General features: G+C 37.4%; 2 protein-coding genes across 3 annotated transcripts in view; one reads left to right on the top strand and one right to left on the bottom strand.

The window, feature by feature from the left end:
• The window catches only part of adprh (ADP-ribosylarginine hydrolase), a 71,742-nt gene that overhangs the window by 35,880 nt on the left and 12,454 nt on the right, over nt 1-23,408 (bottom strand). The gene's annotated exons all lie outside the window — the stretch shown is intronic.
• LOC129377838 (double C2-like domain-containing protein alpha) overlaps nt 17,486-23,408 on the top strand; it is a 37,408-nt gene continuing 31,485 nt past the window's right edge. Inside the window, exon 1 of the mRNA XM_055058030.1 lies at nt 17,486-17,723. The gene's annotated coding sequence lies outside the window, so the exon portion shown is untranslated. The remainder of the gene's footprint in view (nt 17,724-23,408) is intronic.

The following is a 23,408-nucleotide window of genomic DNA, read 5'->3' as shown; positions in this document are numbered from 1 at the left end:
CTTGTAGTTCCCCTTTACTTCCTGGACTTGGTTGTTCTGGACTTTTAGTAACCATTCATATCATAGTTCTCTTGAATTTGTCATTAATTTTCCTCCAGCCAGGGAGGATTGGACCTTAAGTTTCAGAATAATCTGTGTAATTGTAGTCATCTTGCTCTGTCATTTTCTTATTCTGTTGAACCCCAATTCAAAATAATATCTGATTTTTTTATTGGTTAATTTTCAGTAAATCTAATTTAATCACTTTTGTCAGTTTCAGGTTGTTTCAGTGACACTGTGGGTTTTCAGTCTTTAACAGAAGATACCAACAACTTTGTCCACATGTGAATGTTGTGCATGAATGGACACATAAGTATATTAGATACTATCTCATAATATAATGAGATAGTAACTCATTATGCATAATAATATATTATTTAATATATAAGATATTATATTAAATATATATATTAAATAATATATTATAATAATAGGTACTATCTTATTATAATATATATATATATATAGACATACACACATACGGAAGAATAATATAATATAATACGATAATAATTTGCTACTTGACTTGTTCAGCAAAATATTTAAAATTTTAGTTAAATCTGGGGGGAAAACAGTTAACCACGGAAAAAAAAAACTGCCAAAGTTTTTTGCAGATTAATTCATTTACTGTCAAATTTGCTTTCATATTTGGATCCATGTTTTTGATACATGTCCTACATTAGAATGTGCAGTAGTTATTGCCAGTGGTGGACACAGGCTGGCAAAGAGTTTGTTGACAAACAAATAATTCGCTAACAACAATCTTCGCTATGCTAACGCTAAACTGCTGAGATGGCAGAAGCTGATGCTAAACCCACTAAAAATTTAACACAAGCTAATGCAAAGTTGCTAAGTTTATAAAAAATGAGAGGAAGCTAACACAAAACCACTTAGCATATTAAAAAATTATCAGAAGCTAATGCTAACCATTAAGACGGCTGTTCTCAGTCTGTCACAGATCTTTGCTTTTGAATCATCTAATATAAAAATAAAAAGCTTCTAATTGAAAAGATGCATCATGATCACTACAAAAAAAAGAAAAAAAAAAAAAAAAAAAAAAACACCACTGTTTTTATTTTCCTCCTCAGGATTCATAGATGAGTTCAGATCTTTGAAACAGAAACCAGAACCATCTGATTTGTGTGGAGTGATTTTTCCACCACAGGGTGGCACAGTTTGTCTTCAGTGGGCAAACATTAGCTCTGTACCAGAGCTGATGATGGATGCTGGCAGGCGGCCATAAAGAAGCCTGTGGATGCTCCACGCGGCCAGACGACCAGGAAGCTGGTCGTCTGATGATGGCAATAAGCCGGGAAATAAAAAAAAAATAAAAAAAATACAGATTATCTACCTTTATATACCACTTTCATAGTAACAGTTTAAATAACTGTTTTCAGAGAAAATGTCAAACAACAAAATGGCACATATCATTTAAAAATGTTATATTTCAGTTGTGGTTCAGCTCATGATGGTTAAATGCAATCCAAAGAGTTTCGGTCGTATTTGTTTGTTATTTGGTGACTTATCTAGTGCTGAGGATGTAGCTTGGAGACCTAGCAAACCGGGACCCACAAAGTGACTGATTGTGATTTAAAACATTTTAATCACAGTCATTCCAGCCATTTCTCACTCGTTCGCTTCTCCATGGTGTTCCTTATTTACCAAAAATGAGATAAAATGTTTTATGCAAATTAAGAACATGAAAGATTACTTTCTGCCGTTCTTCTTTCTGAACATCTCCAGTCAAATTCTTCAACAAAATTAAAAACAAATAGAACAAATGAAATGGTTTTTTGTAGCTATTGGCATGAAGATTATATTTTTTAGTTTTACTGCAAGTCAACTGTCTTGACCAAAACTATAAAGAACTCAACTCGTTCTACTTGAAATGTTATTTTTCTTAAGTGTCCCCTCACAAATGAGGCATAAAACAGTTTGAAAAAGTTTAAGTTTTTCAGAGATTAAAAACATCTTGCACCTCCAGAGAAAGTACATTTGGCACGAGAAGAGGCAAAGATGGCTTAATGGAATGCAACGGCTCCTTCCCCTGATAAAGATTTGATATACGCTCCACTTCTGACCAGCATTCTCACCATCATGTGAACAAGCATTGTGTCAAAGCTAGCTGCTAAAGTCTTACTGTTCTTCCTTCACTATTCCGCATTTTAGTCATGATGGTTTAACTGAACTACAGTAATACAGCTTCTGAAACATTATGTGAACATCAGAAGATGTTTATGTTCTTAAAGGACACCTTTTTACTTGATAAACTTTATGCTCACAAACAACACCTCCAGCCGCCTTCTGGTCTGGATGTTTACTTCCTGCTGTCAGTTTAGTCTGGCAGCTGAGCCACATTACGGCATCGGTCATCTTTGTTGTTCGTTTTCCTCTATATGTCTGTTTATAGATGTCTATAAGCAACATTTGCATCTAAAAACAGATACATAGAAAACGAACAACAAAGATGAAACATTCCCTTAAAGCAGTGCTTCTCAAATAGTGGGGCGCGCCCCCTTTGGGGGGCGCGGTGCGATACCTGGGGGGGCGCGTGTGATCCTGGGGAACAGGCTTTTTTTTGGCCGTACTAGTATAAAGTGTAATTGCGCACAGTAGGCAGCAGTGGCGCTCTCATTGTTACTTCTGTCACGTTTGCGACAGTGCAACATTTTACGACTTACAAGACAACAGGTTTGCCTTGGTTAGCAGTGTTACGTCAACAAAAAGCTCCGACTGCGTTCTGTCTATGGCGTCCGTTTCAACAACCCCCAACATGAAAAAGTTTTTCACAGGGATGAAAAGAAAAGCGGAGAGAGACAAAGATAATGAGACAACAGAAAGTCAACCGAAAGCTAAGAAGAGGAAATACGATGAAGCGTATTTAGCGCTTGGCTTCACTGTGACTACAGTTGGAGAAGAGGAAAGACCGGTGTGTTTGCTGTGTCTAAAAATGCTCGCAGCGGACAGCATGAAGCCAAATAAATTAGCGCGTCACTTAAATACGTTACATCTCAATCACGCCGATAAGCCGCTAGAGTTTTTTCAGCGAAAACGTGCTGAATATTGCCAACAGTCATCCCGCTTTGTGAAGGCTACTTCAGTAAACCATCGAGCGCTGCTAGCATCATATAAGGTGGCGTACCAAATTGCGCAGTGCAAAAAGCCCCACACCATAGCAGAGGAGCTGATACTGCCTGCAGCAGTAGACATGGATTTATTTATTTTTAATTTCAGGCATTGATGCACTTAAAATCTTTTCTGTTGCAGACTTAAAACACAATTTAATAAAGTTATTCTTTGTAAGTTTGACCATATGTCTTTTTTTTTCTTTAATGTTAATAAGGAAAAAATGTTATGCAGAGATGGATAGTCACGGTGGGGAGTGGGGGGCGCGAATAGTTTTCTTCTTGCTAGGGGGGGCGTAACGGAAAATAATTGAGAAGCACTGCCTTAAAGTGTGTCTCAATTTTCTTTTTTTATTATTATTACTATTAAAAATTATAAAATTATTATAAAACAATCTGTTTTCTGTTCACAGCATTCAAAATGTCAACATCCAGACTATGGTAAATTCTTGTTTGTTTTTTTTGTTTGTTTGTTTTGGGGCTTTTTAAGGGGGTATCTAGAAAAATGTCTTGAAAAACATTCAATCAAAATTTTAAAAATGGAATGCTCACTGCTGTTTTATTTTTATCCTTCACATTTTTGTTTGCAGGCTCTAAAATATAATTTTTACACTTTAAATGTGTTCCTGATCCAAGATTAGCAATAGAAATTATACGGGCTAACTAGAAGTGAATACATGGAAATGACCTGATTATCATTATATTTATTATTTACTTCACTGTGCTGCTGAAACCGCTCACCGTGTTGCTGCTGCTTTCTACTGCTTGTAGTCTTAATGTTTCTGCACTTGCTGTTGTTTTGATAATGACTTCTTTTCATCACGCTGAGACGCCCAGGACTATTAGACATTTGGCCAATGCTTGTGCATTCGCTCTAATGCTGCACCCGGGGTAAAATTGGGTTTATTTGCCTTGATATACCTTCAGAAGTAGATGGGAATGGATCATAAAAAACCTTCTCATCTTGCAGTGAGTCGACTGCTTTGCTGCAAAAACGTCCTCTGAGGAAATTACTGCTCGTGACTTTTATTTGATTTTTTATTTAAATTTCGACGGGGAAACGGTTTGACTGACAAAATGGCTGCCATCTCTGAGGGCTGAAACGCAGTAAAATTAAAAATCACATGAATGTCAGAGTGAAGTGTTGACAGGATGGAAGGAGCTACTTTTGTGATTTTGTTCTCTGCAAATAAACGAAATTTCTGTTTTTTACTGTTTTTGTCGCTTTAAACTGGAAGCAGATTTTCTTTAGCTTAACTTTTTTTCCTCATTATTATTAATTATTAATTCAAATATGCTGAAAGCGAAGTAAAAATATGCAGATTTTTACAGTAACTCTCACTCCTTGTGAAATAAACTGTCTTAACACAAATGAATCCTTTTTTCCACTTGCATAAAAAAAGAGCAATAAATAAATACAAACAATATTATTGCTAATAAAGTCCCTCGTTGCTCTGCAGTAAACTAGAATTGAAAATTGTTCAATTTCAGTGACTTTTATTTGTTTATATAGATTTTTTGGGTTATTTATTTCAAAAAGTAAAATTTGAAAATAGTCTTGGTCATTGACATTCAATTTCACATAATTTGTTGGAAAAGAATCAAGTAGAAGAAACAAAATCTTGTGATTTTTTGCGCCTCTGATACTCGTCATCCTTGAAACACTTAAATCCTCCCACATCAGATAAACTGAAATTATTCCCACACTGAATGACACTCAAACTTCACATTCTGGAACCTAAATGTACAATAATTTATACATTTCTAATGACAATAGCACTTTTGGTCTTTTAGACACCCATATTTCCCAATAAGATTCTTTAAACAGTTTTTTAAGACGGTTTATATTTGAGGTTATAATTCAATCCATTCTATAAATATTCCCTACAAACTCATATAAAAACTTGAATATTTTTAGCTTCCACTGAAGGAATATATTCAAATTAAATGTTGGATTTCTGAAATTTGTTCAAAATTAATATTTTTAGACTTCCATGTGAGCCATGCCATTAATCTGCTGCTGAAAACTTCACATCTAAAATTAATAGTTTGTTAATTTTAGATGTAAAATGATCAGTTTCTCTGATTTCACTGCTTATAGGTCTATGTTCGAGTAAAATGAACATTTTTATTTTATTCTATGAACTACTGACATGTCTCCAAAATTTAAAGCAAAAATGTTGTATTTATTTACAGAAAATGAGAAACAGTCCAAATCATAAAAAGCTGCAGTGCTTTCAGACCTCAAATAATGCAAAGAGAAGAAGTTCATATTCATTTAGAAACAAAAACACTAATGTTTTAACTCAGGAAGAGTTTAGAAATCAGCATTTGGTGGAAGAACCAGGAGGTTTTTCATTTGTTTCAGAGCTCTGGAGATGTAAATTAGAAACTGTTCAATTTATCCAATTTCCTGTGAGCAGAACAAGGAGATTTAAAAAAAACAGAAACAAATCGTGTTCTGTTGAGATGTTTTTCAGGTTCGTTTTCACCGTCGCCCACTCGTACCCTCGCTCTTCCTCTCTGATCTGGAAAAAGGAGAGACGCAGAAGGCGCCTCGGCCTCCATCACGACTCGCATCAGCATCCCGGCCCCTCGTGTCCGTCTGCTGTGGAGTTAATGGTGACTGCTGGGTCCCACAGCGCTTACAGAGATGAGGTCTTCATCAGAAATGTTTTCAACCCCTGGCTGTCAGCCCCCTTATGTGCTCCCACCCGGACAGCAGGCCACAATAACCAGGCATTATTAGAGGCTCCAGTGTTGCCTAGAAACTGGCTGGTGAGGATTTACTGGTCTTTATGGGGGAGTCGCCGCGTTTATGTGTCTGTTGGTGCAGGATCCAGAATAACAAAAGGTATTTCCAGATGTGTTGCAGTTCCAGAAAAGGGTAGAAAGAGAAATTAAACTCGAGCTGAAACACCGTTTACAAGCTAAAGTTGACATTGCGGCACAGCAATAAGCGGCAGGAAGTTAGAAATGGATGGTATAATAAGGATGGATGGATAGCAAAATAGCAGGATTTATTATGATGTTTATTTCTTACAAAGTCGAGATAACTGTTGGAGTAAGGCATTTTTGTTCCTGACAGTTGCTATATTTCCATTACAGATGTGAGGAAAACTTTGTCAATATTCCACTAATGTCGAAAAAACACAATATTGTAATTTTGTTGTTTCCTTTAAACAAGAAAAGCAATTAAAATCATATGAATAAGTTTGTTCATGTCATTAAAGAACATGCTGCGCCATCATTCCTGCCACTTCCTGTTGCCGTCTTTGTGGTTTCTGCCAGTAGCAACATCCGGCTGTTGATCATGTGACTTATTTGCTGTGAAAATAGTGTCTCCATTGTAGTTTGAAAAAAAATATTTTTGATATGGCTGAAAAACCACCTCACAGTAGCATCCAAAACTTTTCATTAAAACTACAGATTTTTTTTAAATTGCTGTTTCAATTTAGCAAATTAAATTTTGAACTGTCAAATTGCTATTAAGTGTTAGTGTTGTTTTTGGTAGATTTACCAAAAAGTTTAAATATGATTTGGTTTCATGAATGAAGTCAACTTCGTGGCAACAGATAAATGTTGAAATTCTTTGGAAGTGGGCGGAGCTGAGATGCACAGTGGGCGTGGCTAAGAGCGGGGTTGAGACTGTTGCTTTTTTTAATTTTGCAATATTTAGCAACTTTTTAGACACCTTTTGCAGAATTTTTATTATTATTATTATTTTTTTTCAAAAAAGCAACCAGCATCAAATCTGATGACTTTTTTCTGTTATTGGAGGCTATTAAGTGATCCTGACTCTCCTCCAGGTTTTATACTCGAAACGCTGAGCGATCAATGGTTCGCTCAAGTTGTTCCGCTGTAACCAATAGGACAATTCAGCTGCAGTAGCCACCCTTCAGCCCAAAGAGGGCAGCACAGAGTCGGTTTTAGGTCAAATATTGGAGAAATTTACATGAAAATGTCACAACTTGCACAAAAACCTCAAAGTAGCACCTTTAACATCCAATTTACACAGTTCATCTGCAGGTAGAAAAAGGTTGATACTGGTATTTCTTACTTTTTAAATCCAGTTTGGATCAAAAACCTTCAGAAAGCCAAATTAGAAGAGACGTTTTGTCTCACCAAAGGACGATGATAGACAGGATATGTCCTTATTATGAGCAGTTTTCAACTAAAATCTTCTTTAGCTTTAAAATAAAAGTATTTGTTTGCTTTGCTAGATTTCTTTTTATCTCTTTCCTCCACTGACAAGTATTTATTTGCATAGATTCTCTAAATTGTTTTTTTTCAAGCTTTCCTTTAACACAATATTCCTAAACATTTAGAAACTTAATGTATCTGGCTGTAATTGGAGCGCTTACTGAGCCGTTCATTAATCTCAACACTTTAAGCTGGAGATCGTCTCGTTTCCTCATTTCATAAATTTCCACCCGCACAAATCAGGCAATTAAACTGCAACGATGATAACAAAAGTTATTGTTTTGGGAAATCTGGATGAAAACTGCTGCAGTCGAAACAAAGCTGCTCCTAACTGTATAAACCTGCATTTCCACAACAAAGCCGAAGCTGTGATGTTTTTTCTGTTAAACCCTGAATCCATGTGGCATTTCCAAAGCATTGTGAGACTGAAAAGAGTCTGCCTGATACGTAAAATCAATATCTCAGCTGAGCCGGAACAATTTCAGTCTCATCAACAAAGCTTTTCTAAATTTATTGATTGTTTTTCTGGTGGCAGCGTTCACCAGAATGTGCTCTTATTCACCTGATAAAGATCTGAGTGGAGATAAAGCCTGGAAAACAAAAACAAACCTAATAAGAATTTTTGCAGCTGGTTTTTGTGACTCATTTCAATCTATTTCTCCATCTGAGTTTAAAATGTGTTTCTGTCTCTGGCTTCATCTTGTATATTATTAACACTACACTGTAAAACTGTCACACACACTCGCTAATTGCAGCCTGGCTCGTTATGTTGCAAATGAACTAACATGTTGTGTTAAAATGTGGTTTTGTAAATATTTATTAATCCTCCTGATATTTATCTGATCGGATAAATTTTCACTCAGATTTTCACTAAACTGAAAAAAATCCCTTAAAATATTTATCCATGATGCAGCAGGATGGATGAAAGGATGGATGTTTAGATGGATGAACCGATGGATGTCCTCATATTCATTCTGCCATAAGTAGATCTCATATTAATCTCTGTTTGGTTTTGAACCTCTACAGTTTCTGTGAATCTTAGGGAGCCATTGCCGTTCGTCCCGGCGGTTCTGCTCCACTGTGCTCCTACAACCAATCAGCTCTGAATAAAATGCCCTTCCAGCCGGTTTGCATTTTAATGCGATTCAGTCAACATTCGGCTGGCTGCTTATCACCTGAGGCTGTGTGTTCGCACTTCTGAGAGAAAAAAACAACAACAAGAAAGCGAGTCGATGCTGCGTCCCTCGTTTAAAAAAAACATTTGGACATTTGCTGACTCAGCAGCTTGTCATCTTGAATTCAGCTGCTGAGTGTCTGCAGAGCCTTGATGCTGAATGGGGATGTTATGACTGATGTTTCATTAGAGTCAGTGTTGGGATTAACTCACTTCTGTAAGCACAATGCGACATATTAGGTAGAAACGCATTGGAGAGATCAAAACTCCTGTTCATTATTCAGGCGCTGCATTATTTATCAGAAAACCCCAAATGTTTTATTCTGTTTGTAAATTCTGAGAACATCACACTGTTTGCAACCCGGCAGAACAAAATAAAATGTTTTATATAAATATAATCAGAAAAAAAAGAGGCTGATGGAGTTTAGATTGAACTTCAATGTTTAAGGTATGTCAGAAATGAACAGACGAACGGATGGATGATGAATGGATGGTGAATGGATGATGAATGGATGGATGGTGAATGGATGGATGATTTGATAGATAGATGGATGGATGGATGGATGGATGATTGGATGGATGATGAATGGATGATGAATGGATGGATGGTGAATGGATGGATGATTTGATAGATAGATGGATGGATGGATGATGAATGGATGATGAATGGATGGATGGTGAATGGATGGATGGTGAATGGATGGATGATGAATGGATGATGAATGGATGGATGATTTGATAGATAGATGAATGGATGATTGGATGGATGGATGGATTGAATGATGATTAGCCAATATGGCCGTTATAATAGGTTGATTTTCTTCATTGTTTTAGAAGTTTATAAAACTGTTTTTGCAATAAAAGATAGAAATAAAACTAATTAAACAGAAAAAAAACTAATTTTCTCATCAAGGTTAAAAAACATTGTTAGCAAACTATTGAAGTTCTTTTTGAGATGAAATATATGACGTTTTGTTTTATTGGCTCTAGTATTGATAGTGAACTGACAGGAAAGTGGGTAACGAGAGAGGAGGGGGACATGCAACAACTGTCGCCTGGCTGGGAATTGAACCTGCGACAACCACATCGAGGACAAAAGCCTCCTTATGTGGGTTGTGCACCACCCCAGCATACTTAAATATATCACTTTTATCAAAATTATGCATCTGCATGCTAAGAAAAAAGCAATATCACACATTTTGAAGCCATTCTTTTTGGGTATAGGAAATACAACTTAGTGTGACAATAATATATTTGAGCAAGTGAAATCTCTTCCTTTCTGAAATGGAGAAATTAAATAGTGTCAGACACCAGAGTATCAGCTTTCAACCGCAAGAAGTGATTACATTTTTAAGATTTATTACATCCCTGTTTATATTAAACCAATGGGACTTAATTCATTGTGGGAGGTTCTGCACAGCATACAAATGATCATAGGGCTGAAGGTCGGATGTGACTCGAATGACAACCTGACGTGTCGTTCCTCGGTTGTCGTCGTGTTCTGTTTCAGTGCAGCAATTTAACATTGACAATGTCGAAAATCCTCTGTGCTTTAGGAGTTTGGTTGAGTGAAGCACATCAGCAGGTCTGTGAACATCCACAGGGGATGAGAATAAAAATGGCACTGTTAGAAACTCAGTTCCTCATGGAGCTGTAAGACAAACACTTCCTGACGTCAGAGATCCTTCTTATTTTAGTTTAGAGACGTTTGTAAAATGCTGTTCTGGAAGTTTGTTAAGCTCAAGAAATCCAACCATTATTCTTTGGGTAAATTTATTCTGACTCATTTTCAGGCGTCAGTCTGCGATAGCACATTTTTCCTGCTGAACCACAGATCAGTTGATGCTTGATTTGACTATCTCATTTTAAATTACTTCTGTAATTTTCTCCCAGGATTCTGACCGTGTTTGGATAAACATGAGCTGGTCAAGACTTGACATGTGGCCTGGAGATCTACTGCTATGGCAAAGTGTTTTCTCTCTGGCGTATTCACACCAGCCCGGTTTAGTCCGCTTTAATCAAACTCCAGTCTGTTTGCCTGGAAAGTCCAGTGTGAAAGCGTAATTAAACTCTGATGCAGACCAAGAACACGAACTCTGGTTTACCTAAAAACCTGGGTCTAGTTCAGTTGAAGTGAACTCAGGGTCGGTTTGGATGCTAATGTGAACGCCATTCCAAAAGCAGGAAGTAAACTAAAGCGCAGGGCATTCTGGGTAAATACAACCAAAACAAACTCATAAGACTTTTGCTGCCTGGAGAAATGGCTCCAGAAAATAAAACATCGTACAACTGATAAAATCTGATGCCACTCCATTTTTGATTACAGTGATGTTTCGATCAAGGTCTTCTTCATTTCTGTGTTGTTTTCTTCAGAAGTTCTTGGTGCAGCGCCCCCGCAGGTAAGGAGGGGAACAAGTTTTCAATAAGTTTGGTTTGTTTGACACAGACCCCTGCTGACCCCACTAGGGTGTTATAAAATGGATGGATGGATGTTTGACACAGTGCAGTGTGAACATGAACCACAGCAGCTGAAAATGCACCACACGTTGTAAGTTTGTAATCGAATTCAGTGGACTATCAAGACTGATTACAAGAGTTAATTGAGTTATTGACTTAAAACAAATTCATATATCTTGCCTAAAATGTACTTGTAAGTTAGTTTTGTCTTATTTCAAGAATACTTTAATATTTGCACAGGAAACGAGAGAGAAATACTTAAGATGTTGTGTTTTTTCAGTGTGGGCTGAACGTGTGATGAATAAAAGGGGAAAAATCATTTTAGTCCATCATTTATGTGAACAACAGACACCACTGGTTTCACTGGAACCAAAAATCCTTAGAAATGGGTTCATAGTTCGTTGGTAGATGTCAGTAACTTTGTTTCTGATGTGTTCTTGAATTTCTTTAAATTGGAGGCATGATGGGTCTTTTTTAGCGTCCTCTGTGTCGTCTGACAGGTTCTGTTTAAGTGACATCTTGATTCTTTTGGTCTGGCAGTAATGAGGCATGGCTGTAGATAGTGAAATTGAACTCAGCTTTCCAAAAATGTGCTCAATCACAGTTAATTAATGCCTCAGCACAACGGTGTAATTAGTGTTTTTTAAATAGCGGCGGTTGATTTGGATAACACTTTCTTGTTTAAGGTAGGAAATCATCATGAAAACAGTTTTTGAATCTTCTTGGTCTGATAATAAATCTGCGTGAAACATTTAAGTGTCACAAAGCAGGAAAAATACAATAAATCTGTAATCGGCAAATGCATTTCGCAGCACTCCAGACACAACAGGGTGTGACGCTTAAAGTACACACTTTCATATCCGTGGCTCACAATAATGTCTCCAGATGATGCTGCGTCTAGATAGCGCGTCGTCAGACTTTCAGCTTGGAGAGGAATATTGTGCTGCTTTAATATCTCGGGATCTCGTTAAACCTCCACTAACTCTCCACTCTTCTCGCACAGAAAAAATAGACGGTTATTATTTAAATCACAAGCTGAAGGACGGTGTTTAGTGCACACTTTCATGTACAAGCACATTAAAAGTAAATACATAGTGAAAAAGTTTAATATTTCACCAACGATGTCCAAATTGTGGCCCCTGCAGCATTTGTGGCTCTCTTGGTGATTTTATTTGACCTCTCAGTTCACAATTCAAGAAAAGAGCCAATTTGTGATTAATTTGAGATATTTGTTTTGAAGACAAATCTTCTTAAACATTTATTATTTATTTAGGTACTGGACAAAGTATTTCTATTAATGTTTTCATTGAGCACACGCTACTAAAACCCTTTACTTTTGCTAAATATTTGACAAAAGGTAAAAAGTAAAAACAAAAACAAAAAAGATGCGCCAAAAAAAATGTTTTAGAAAATATTTATTTTGTCCTGTTTATGATTTACTGATTCCTTTTCTACAAAAATTTGACTACTTTCCTAAATATTGTCGATTTTGTATATTACTGAAGATATAAAAACAACAAATATCTTAAGAAATAAATCTTTTCACTTTTAAATAAAAAAATGTGTGTATGCGCTGCACAATGACTGGTGGAAAAGACAAGTGTCTTGTTGACTTTCCATTCAGAAGCCACTTGCTGCAATCTTGATGGTTGTGCAGGAGACTCGACTTCTGCTTTTCAAAGATGTACGGTTGTATAATTGTGCATCTGTTTGCAGCCATTCTCATGTGTGAGTGTAAAAGTTGAGTTTGGCGCCAGCCAGACCTTATTTAAAGTGAAAAGAAACAAACAAAACAGGCAAATCTGAGCAGACTAAAATCTCATTATCTAAGAATAATTTTGTGCAAAAAAAGTAATTATAATTAACATGTTTTTTTTTTTTATCACCCATAGACTCATTCTAACCTGTTCAAGGAAGCATAATAGGTCACCTTTAAGAAACCAAGCATAATCTCCATCTTAAAGCTGATTTAAATAAACTTGGTGTTTATTTAAACTGCGTCGTGACAAACGGACAAATACCAAGGAACTGGTTCATTGGCTGAGTCATTCAGCAGGTGGCCTGGGTTGCCGTGTGAAGACAAGTCCCTGGAGTTTAACGAGTAACTATTTATGACATGTGCGGATTGCGTGTGCTGACGATCATGAACCCTGCAGCCTAATGTCTCCATCCACTCAGCAGACATACTGGAGTGTCATTTTCATGGGTTTGCAAATGAAGCAAATGAAGGTAAAGTCACCAGCAGCTTCAGTCTGTTGATGCACCATTTTAGAGAAGAAACAAAAAGTGCAGGTACATCTCAGAAACATAGGCTATCCTGGCTAATTTAGGTTGGTTGTTGTCTCATAATTGCAAAATCTGCCGCTTTTCCTTCAGGCAACATCGCAGTTATATGACTCTTAATTAAATTCAGAATGTAAATAGGCTTTTAAAGCTGAACCCTGTTGGGTTTAGATGCTTATAATGAAACAGAGGCTCATCGTGATGCACAAGAAGGGAAGTGAAAAGCGACACTGTAACCTTGATCTTTACAAATGGTCTCAGTATTTATTTTCTTCCTGCCCAACAGCTCCATTTCCAACATCACCTATCATATATATTATATATATATTACTGTTATTACATTTACATGAAGACGTTCTAATTACAATCTTTGTTTACACAGTAACGGTACACTTTGAAGAGCTGTAATGCTCTTGACACGCCACCAGTTGGTGCTAGGTATTTTTTTTAAACTAAGTGCGCGTGTATTTAAAAAAAAAAACAAGTTGAAAGCATATCAATTTGCGTTTTCCCATCAGGCACCGTTCCCACAGATACTGGGGGAAACACGCAGTGTGTGTCTGATTAGGGCTCAGTTGGAAAAAAAGTGGGATAACTTCGCTGGAACTCGGTGTTTGAGGTTTTCCGGTGTCCGTAGTTCTCCAGATAAGAGCGCTTAACAAGCACACGTGTATTTTGCACCTGGGCTGTGCAGAGCGGTGGAGAGACGCTGGGGGAACCGAATCTGAACACGAATTGTAGTACGACCAGAACAGTCAATAGTTTCTTCTTCTTCTGTGGATTATAGGAAGCAGCTATGTTTTGCAAATACTATGCATGAGCTGGGATTCCCCGACAGAAAACATCCATTTACTCTGTTTACAAGACGACGGACACCGATACGTTCCAGAACCGTTGCTCTCTGGAACCCGTTTTCAATCTGTGCCGTTGTCAGAGAAAACATTTGGTGGTTTCATGTAAATGTACTCTACAAACACAACAAAACTCTTCCATTTTCACCAGAAATTGTTGTCGTTTAAACAGGCCCTTAAAGTGTAATTAAAGCAAAGCATCGCTCCGCCCCTGGAAAAATTCTAGTTGAGTGGGCGGAGCCAAAATACACTGAGGGGCGTGGTCAAGTGTGGGGATAAGAGCTTTTGTTTACTTTTAAACTTTGTTGCTATTTTTATATTTAGCAACTTTTCAGACCCTTCTGATGACCTTTTGTATTTAAAAAAAAAAGTGACAAATGTAGTGACTTTTTTCTGTTTCGGAGATTGAATAAATTTATCGGCTGTTGTATTTTGGTCCTCCTCTATATTCTGACCAAAACCAGATCCAGTTGGGATTGTAACAGACGCGACTCTTTGCGCTCCATGAGATTTGTGTTTGTTGGGCGCCCTATTAAATTACATAGTGGCACTTGAATGTGACATCATCATTCGTTAATTAACAGATTGTAGACATTTCACATTAAATGAACTAATACAACGAGTGCAGTTTTATGAAAAGTTTCATGCTATTCTTCCACATGATGACAATCATTTTTTCCTCTCATCATTTTCTAAAAACTCGGCAAACTTTGTGAAAATGGGCCAAATTTTAACAACACACCCAAAACTGTTTTTTCCATCCAAATGTGATCAAAACCTGCTGATCTGGCAACATTGGCCAGGTGTCAAAGTGATACAGGGGTTTTCTTAGACAGCCTCAGAAAAACAGTGTCTTCAGTCAGAGGCTTCTTCAAATTTGCTGTAATACAGACTGCTACAGGAGATCTTTCCTACCCACATCCATCGCCACCTATAATAACTCTGTTTTGTTAGTCTAGTTGGAGAATTAACATGAGTTACAACATCATTTAATTTCCCTTTGGATCAGTCAAGAACTTTTGGATTTGAATTAACCAAAGATGTGAGCACTGAGATGTGAGCACTGAGATGTTTTCAGGCAAAATAACTGGATTAAACAAAATTACACAAAAATGTCCAAATTAGCACAGAAATAGAACTATTTAGACACTTTAACAGCAAAAAAAAAAGTTTATTTAGGGGTATCCAAACCTCTCAGTCTTTGCTGTGGTGTAAAAAAACAACAACAACCAAAACCTCAAAAATATCAACAGAAAATGTTTGTTTATGAGCTGAAACTCCGGCTCTCGTCCGCAGTAATTTGAATTTTGCCAATACAGAATCAAAGCTAATAAATCAATCGCTATTTTGTGCCTCAAAACGTGTCAGAGTGACTCAGACTGTGCTGACACAACTGAGGTGTATTATTAGCCTCTTGTGACAGCGATCCAGCCAGAACGAGCCAGGCTGCATGTAGCATAGCGTAACCACAGGCTGAAGCTCATGTATGTTTTATTACTGCGTGCTGCTTTTCATGCTTGCACCCAAGGGGACGCTGCTGAATTTACATGCTGCTGCTGCTTCTAATTCCTCTGGATAATTTCTGCAATGTGTTGCCACATCTATGGCCTACATTCTACATTAGCATTTTGCAACCTGCCAACAACTGGAGAGCCTTTAAAAGAGTAAGGTGCAAACCTGATGACACAGAGAGAAATATTTTATTTTAGGAAATGAGTCTAGCAGATACAAACATAAAAGTGAATTATTTGGCTCCCTTGAAAATAAGGCACATTGGTTGTTTTCACTAAATCAACACCGATGAATTTATAATGAGATTTTCTGAACAGGAGGAAGAGCAGGGGGAGGGAAGAAGGTGGGAAGCAGAATAAAACCTAAAAAATGTTATACAGATTGAAGGGTCTTTTGACAACACTGGCAGAGGAGGCTTTAAATTGCAACGTGTGTGTGTGTGTGTGTGTGTGTTTCCGTGCGTGTTTGTGTGTGTGAAGGAGTGGGAGTCATCCTACTCTGGAGGCTTGAGTGCATTATTTTGTCGTGTTGATGCATTCATGCATGACAGTACCGTAGCATCAATTTTATGGTCCTGGAACCTGTGTCTGTGTGTAGGTGTGTGTGTGTGCATGCGTGTGTCTGTGAAGGAAACCATAAAATCAGAAGATTTAAGCCATAATATAAAGGAATTAGGGCTGAAAAGCAGCACTAAATGAAGGCGTTTGGCCAATTTTTGATAAGAACTCCCCAAAGGAAGCATTTGGCAGAAAACTGGCAGCTTCTTGCTTCTGCTTTAACAATTTAAAAAGCACAAAAATAGAAACAAGTGAGAAGCAAAGAGACCGAGAGGACACCAATTTTCTGTTTTCGAAACAGGGGAAATAGCATGTTTCCTTTTCGTCTGTCACTGACTCAAGAACTATTAGCCTAATTATAGAGAGGAACTGAGAACGATGAGGAAACGTGTGGATGTGTGTGTGTTCATGTTGGAGAGGCAGAGATCTGACCGGTGGTTGGAATTAACACTGACAGATTCATTAGATGTGTTTCTCCTCCAAATTTAACACTGATAAACGACCTCATGGCCACGTAACAGGGCAACCAAACCAATTTCTCCCCACCTTTAAATCGTTACACTTCCAGATTTACTCTCACTGCTGTTAAGCAACTTTGTAGGTTCTGCTGAGGAACTGCAGGCTGGAAGTAGGCGGCTAATAGTGAATACTGAAACCAATAATTATTTTAGTTATTAATTGATCAATTATTTTGACGATTAATTGATTAATTGGGTAAAAAATTGGTGGAGTAGTAATGAATCACGCACCTGTTCTATTAATAGCAGTCGCTTCAATTTAAGCTTTGAGATTTAGAGTGAAATTTTTATGCAGATTGTCAACCTAACATGATGCTAACACATAAAGCTACATTAGCTACTTTTGCTCTGTTTCCTTTTCTTGAATCTGTTGGTTATAGTTTTAATTTTTGCCAGTGGGGTGGCCAACATGGGTTTTGATATTCATGCCAGGACTGTAATGAATCCTTAAATTTTTCCAGTATCTCTATTAATTCTTGAAGAAAAATAATTCATTAAATTATGTTTTACTATTTAGCACACCGTGTGACTATTTGTGTTGCGCAACGCTTTCACTTCTGCCTATGAGTGGTTGATGAAAGCTGGATATTTGAATAGATTTTTGATATTTTTACATTTACAGAGTAAAAGCAGTTTCTTTTGGCTGGTGTATTTTAAGATTTCACTCAGATTAAGTGAGGGAAAAGTGTGAGTGGTGATCGTGAAGGTTTCCAGAGTGGAAGAGGCAAAGCAGTCACAGTCACAACTGTTAAGGAATAAATCCCTGCTGCACCCCTCTCTCTCTCTCTCTCCTGCCCTCTCTCTCCATCCTCCAGCTCTCTATCTCTCCTCTGCTTCTCATTTCATCTCAACTTGGATGTAGCAGCGCATTCATTTTTTAATGACACTCACTGCACGCGCTCCCCTCCTCACCACCTGTTAGCCCCGCATCTCCTCCTCGTGCTGGATTTCAATATTTTCACCTGGTTTTTATGAGGAGTTTCACGCTTGTTCTTTCCTCTGAGGTAAGGAAACATCTTTCATGCATTTATTTTTTGAACAGATGCACGTTGAAGCAAGCTGATCAATATTCATTTTATTTCCGTTACATCTTGACTGCTGGGGTTTTCTCTGGACTGTTTCCTCTATCGCCTCCCATAGTGAGCAGGTGCAACGTGTGTCTGAAATTAAGTGTTTTTTTTCCCACTTTTAGCCACACAGACTTGAAGTTTACTCATCCCTGAAAATAACTTGTCTTCCACTTGACGTGTGCTCAGTTATAAATGATTCTCCCTAAAGCCTATGGAGTAGCGATACTGTCTGCCTGTTACTAGATCGTCGTTCAAAGGTGAACTGATACCCGCGGTACTGATTAGTGCAGTGAAACCACTATATGCGACGGATATGGGCGCTGCGCTAAAGGGGGCGCCAGAATATGGCAGAATAAATATTCGTAGTTGAGAATCTGCTAGAGCGCAATTTTTTTAAACTCATGTTGTCGTCTTATGAAACGAAGCGAATTCTGGAGAGGCAGAAAAGAAGAAGGGAAAAATGCATTTCAGAGAGATTTACAGTCAATAGGTAAGTTATTACAGTCTACAGAGAGGAGGCTTGCAAATATTTAGCTTAATTTGCCGGAAAATGACAGGTTACCGTTTTCTTGCAACTGTGTGGTGTAGTTTCAGGTGTACAGGCAGAACCAAACCAAGTTGTATGCAAGTTATATATTTAAAATAACAGTAGCTCCGTTTCCAAATGTGTGCAAAACTCTGTTAATATTCCACTAATGTTTAAAAAACACAATTTTACAAAAGTCTTGCTTATAATTAATTAAGAAATCCAATTAAAATCACACGTGAACAAGTTTGTTCACACAATGAGTCTTGAAAAAACATGTAGGATCATAAAACTTCCCGTTGTCTTCTTTGTTGTTTTCACCAGTAGTAATGTTCGGTTGTAACCTGCGCAATGCAAAAAGTGTTTTCATTGCAGTTTTGCAAAATTTACTAATTTTAATGCAGCTAAAAAAAAAAATCACCTCATCCTATTGCAAAACTAGATTTTTAAAAATTGCCGTCTTTCCATTAATCTACATTTATATTTACTTTTATACTTATTACAGAAATAATAGATTAATGTCTTTCTGCTGGTGGCTGCTGCTATATCAACTGCTTATTGTAAAGTTATTGATGCTACTTTCAAATAATTGAAATAATCTGCATTTTTAAACCTAAATAATTATGCCACTCCTGACTTTTGTACTGTGATTTGTTAACACCGAGTTTATGTGCACCGGGTATCGATCTGTACTACGATATCGATAACCTTTAACTAATAAGCTGCACGATATGAACTTATTTGTGTTGTTTCCTTGATGAGAAATTTATCTGTCGTACCTGCTGCTATGTGCTTGTTATAAATGAAAATTGACTTCCTGCTGAAGTCGAAGATAAATCCACAGAAAAGACGCTCCAGGCTACAAGCCGCATGCTTCAAAGCTTGGGAAAAAAGTAGCGGCATATAGTCCAAAAAATCCGTTATTTTTCACACATAGTCGCTCAGGAATGATAAAGCATCTCAGAAAGAATGTAGCTGCTGACATACAAAAGGAAGAAATCTTCTCACAGGCACAGGTAATGCCATGAGTGATGGAGAGATAATGAGAGGATAAAGAAGGGGTGAAATTTTGACAGTGAAGATGAGAAGGTGGGTCTGAGAGACAGCGAGCGCCCCATGCCTGTCATATGACTCTAATTTAAAGTGAAGGAGCTAAAAGAGGAGGGTGAGGGAGGCGGCATGTTGCACAGAGATATATTCCTGACTACCGGATGTAAGCTTCCTCTCTCGTTTTCTTGGCTGGAAATCTACGTGTTACAAACACAAGGTGGGGGGGGATGCGTCTTCTGCAGCACAACCAACAGTAACCCAGTTTATTTCTGCAGGAGACAAGATGAGCTATCATGTACAATTACGGACATGTTTGTGTGGATTTATTGTGTGACGTCTTTAAGTAAATTTGGAAAAAACTGGCTTGGAGCTTTTATACCAGCAGAATAATTAAATACTGAAAATGTTTAAATGTGGGATCTCTTCTGAGCGATATAGAAGTATTTTTAGGTTGGCACGCTTACAGAGAAAGATCTTTCATTGTATCTCTTTATGGAAACTCTAGAGCCTTAGCAAGAAGTAATTGATTATTCAAATCATAACTAATTGATTAATCGCTAACTCAAACAAGCCCATTTGCTGAAAGAACAACCCTTTTGACCAATGTGATGTTTCCAATAAATAAAATATATTGTTATTTTAAATTTTCACATTGATAGACACATTGCAGCAAGATGTTATGAGCACAAGATCCTGTCAGTCATCAATAAACTTCTTGCCAACAATGACTACCATTGGTTTTAGCTGTCAAGTTGTCAACAAAACCCACTAAATCTGAAATGTACGCCTCATATATAAAAGAAAAAGGATGTAGTGCTTTGCTCCTTATTGTAAACCTCTAGATAACAGGGTCAGGAAAAAATTCTACCTAAAGAAAAATAGCGAAGGAGATGGAAGCAGTTCAGTTATGCTAGGATGACTATGACAATCTTAACATTTGGATGTGCTGCAGAATTATGTGTGTTTTGGTTCAGTCAAAACCCTTTGGCATATTGTCAGTAGAGCAGGTGTTTGAATGAGCTAATCTACCACCACAGCGTTAGTGTAGTTAATAGCAGCGATAGCTAAGGCTACCACAGCGATCACTTAATAATAATAATCGCAAAATAAAAATCAAGCCTGAAAACATGAAACTGTAATGGACTGAATGTTCTGTTATTTGTTTGGGAATCAAACAACTAGCAGAAATTTTTTTGTGTTTTTTTTGTGTGTTGAATCCTGAGGGGATGTGAGTTGCTATGGCAAAGAGGTTGTGTGTAGAGTAGCTGAAACCGAGATTAAGAGAAAAGAAGGATATGAGTCGTCTTGATTTGTTCTTCAACGATTTTTCCGCGTTATTTTTCCCTTTGCTGTGGCGCTGCACTAAATTAATAGCATGTCCAGGTTTTGTTTTGTTGACGGGATCGTTCATCTGCAGCAGGGCGGATGTGGGTGGTGTGGAAAAGAATCGTCTTTTTGCCCTCCGGCGTTGTGCGCATGAATAAAATTTCCGGCTGCAAACAAAAACATCAGAGTTTTTCCGCCAGGCCTCCCGGAGCTCGGAGCAATCATTGTTTACAAGTGTTGGGTTTGGGGTTTTGGCTTCTGCGCTGACGCTCTCGTGAGCGAGACGACGATGATGGTGGTGGTGGCGGTAAGAAGAAGAGGAGGACCTCCAGCTGGCAGCATGGGGGTGATCAATCACCGGCTCCCGGAAAGCCTTGGGCCCGCCGGCTCCTTGCTGTTGCACGCGTGCTGCTGGTCCTCAAGCTGCTCCGACTCAAGGCCACATCTGCCAGAACTGGGGGGCGAATGACTGCACACATCATGTCAGTGGCCTCGTGAAGTGTGTGTGCGGACGCACGGATTAACGGTCTGACAGAAGCGTGGCTGTGTTTATGTTTGCACAATTGTTTTTGATGAATTATGCATTCAACTGCAGGATTCTCATTATCACAGACTCTAAAGTTTATTGATCTTTGAATCCATTCCTGCTATAAACATCTCCATCATACTAAGAGCTTAATTATCTTGTCTGCAGATTCACCTTAATGCAACGCAATCAGACTCTTCAGATAATTTCTAATAAAGGGCTTTGTGAGTTTTGCTTTAATGTTGGACAAACTGAAATGATTTCCTGTAACTTTGATAAGTGCATTGCCCTATTAGCTACAGCTAGCAATTATTTTAGCATTTTATTAATCCATCCATTATTCTGGTCATTGATTGGATAAAAAATTGGCACATTCTGTAGCTTTCATTTAACCGTGTAAGCCTATTTTATACATAAAAAACTGAAATAATTTTTATTTTCTTTTTAAAGTAAGAAAATAAACATTTTATTGCTTAAAATGCAATAATGCAGCATTTATTTAATGAATGCATACAAGAATGCATCTAACAACATGTTTGGTCCTTTCTGCTTGACTTTATCAATATCGATCTGTTGATTAGTTTTTGGATTAACTGATTAATAATTGTTTGAAAATGGTAACAAGTGGGAGATTTTTTTCATAAGATTTGAAGCAGATGAAGCTGAAACTGCCACGTTACGAGTTCTGGGTATAAAATACTTGCAGATACATGTTTTATTTATCTTAAATGTGAAAGTATGAATTATTTTTGTACAGTTTTGGCTAATTTATTATTTTGAATATGTTGACCTTTCAGCAAATTCACCTTTTTTAATCTGAAAACTCCACTTAATGATTAATAGATTACTTAATTAGTTGACAATTATTTGTGTAACTGATTAATTGCGATTAATCATTTCAACCCTACTTCTAGGTAGAAAGGTTTTGAAAGGAACTGAGACTCTGGATCATCTGGAGAGTTTGCATAAAGAGGAACAATCACAGATTTTTGTCCTTAAGCGCTACAACATAAAAATACTACAATACTTCATCTTTATTAATCGTTTCAGTATTGTTTGATCAAAAGTTGATGTTTTTTCGGTTAATTGGGAGACAGCTAAAAACGTAGCACAACTCCGACATGATGAAGTTATTCATCATACATTCATGAGACCAAAATGGCCGCCGATGGGTTTTCAAAAGTCAGCTTGTCCATCATCTCCCTTCCTGGAGCCAGAAGTCTGCCAAAGTCCTTTCAGCCTAACGAGTGAGGGAAGCTGACGTGTTGGCACGCTGCGCCGGCTTTCAGAGCGCGGTTTCATCACCAGCCAAGATGAAACTGGACGAGCCGCGGAACATCCCGCCCGCCCGCCGAGTTCACAACAGAACGGGGTCGTAGCCAGTGACCCCGACTGCTTGTAAGTTGGTTGACCGAAGGTCAACAGTCAGGAGTGGCGGTTTTAGAGTCACTTTCTGCTGGGGCATAGCTGCTCCGATTAACTTCATTATGATGAATGAACGCTCTGAAACGCTCAGCTCTGTCTATAGTGTTAACTCTGGAGATTAAACTTTTCAGCAAAAGAAAACAAACGACGACGTTGAGATCATCTGATGTTAAAGAATAAGATTAGGAAATTAGATTTCTTTGCATATTGGAGAAGATTGCTCCTTTTCGCTGGTTTTCTGTCTTATCTATTGTCTGTTGTGTCAGCAAATGTATGGAAGAGGATTAAGACCACCAGAAAAAATAAATTAAATAAAATTCTGGCATTAAACTCAGAATTCTGACTTTTTTTTTTTACAGGATTCTAATTCTGGTAAAAATACAAACAAATAATCATTATTAAGTGTATGTGAGTTATGTTGTTGGTGCATAAAATAGTAATAACAAAAATTTTCCCAAATGTATTTTGTATACTTGAATTTTAAGCAAAAGTCAGAATTCTGAGGCAACAAAATCAAAATTTTAGAAACAAAGTCAGAATTGTGAGGGAAAAAAATTGGAGAAAATAAAGTTGAAATTCTGAATTTATAGAAAAAAAATTGAATTCTGTGAAAAATGTCAAATATAAGAAAAAGGCCAGAATTCTGAGGAGAAAAAATTTAAAAAGATCATAATTATGAGAAGAAAATAAAAAAAATTGGAGAAAGAAGTCAGAGTTCTGACAGAAAAAGCTACAAAATTTAGAGAGAAAAAAGCCAGAATTTAGA

The sequence above is a fragment of the Poeciliopsis prolifica genome, unplaced genomic scaffold (genome assembly GCF_027474105.1).
Source record: "Poeciliopsis prolifica strain line A6 unplaced genomic scaffold, Auburn_PproV2 SCAFFOLD049, whole genome shotgun sequence".
Taxonomy (NCBI): domain Eukaryota; kingdom Metazoa; phylum Chordata; class Actinopteri; order Cyprinodontiformes; family Poeciliidae; genus Poeciliopsis; species Poeciliopsis prolifica.
This window is presented reverse-complemented; position numbering and strand designations above follow the sequence as displayed.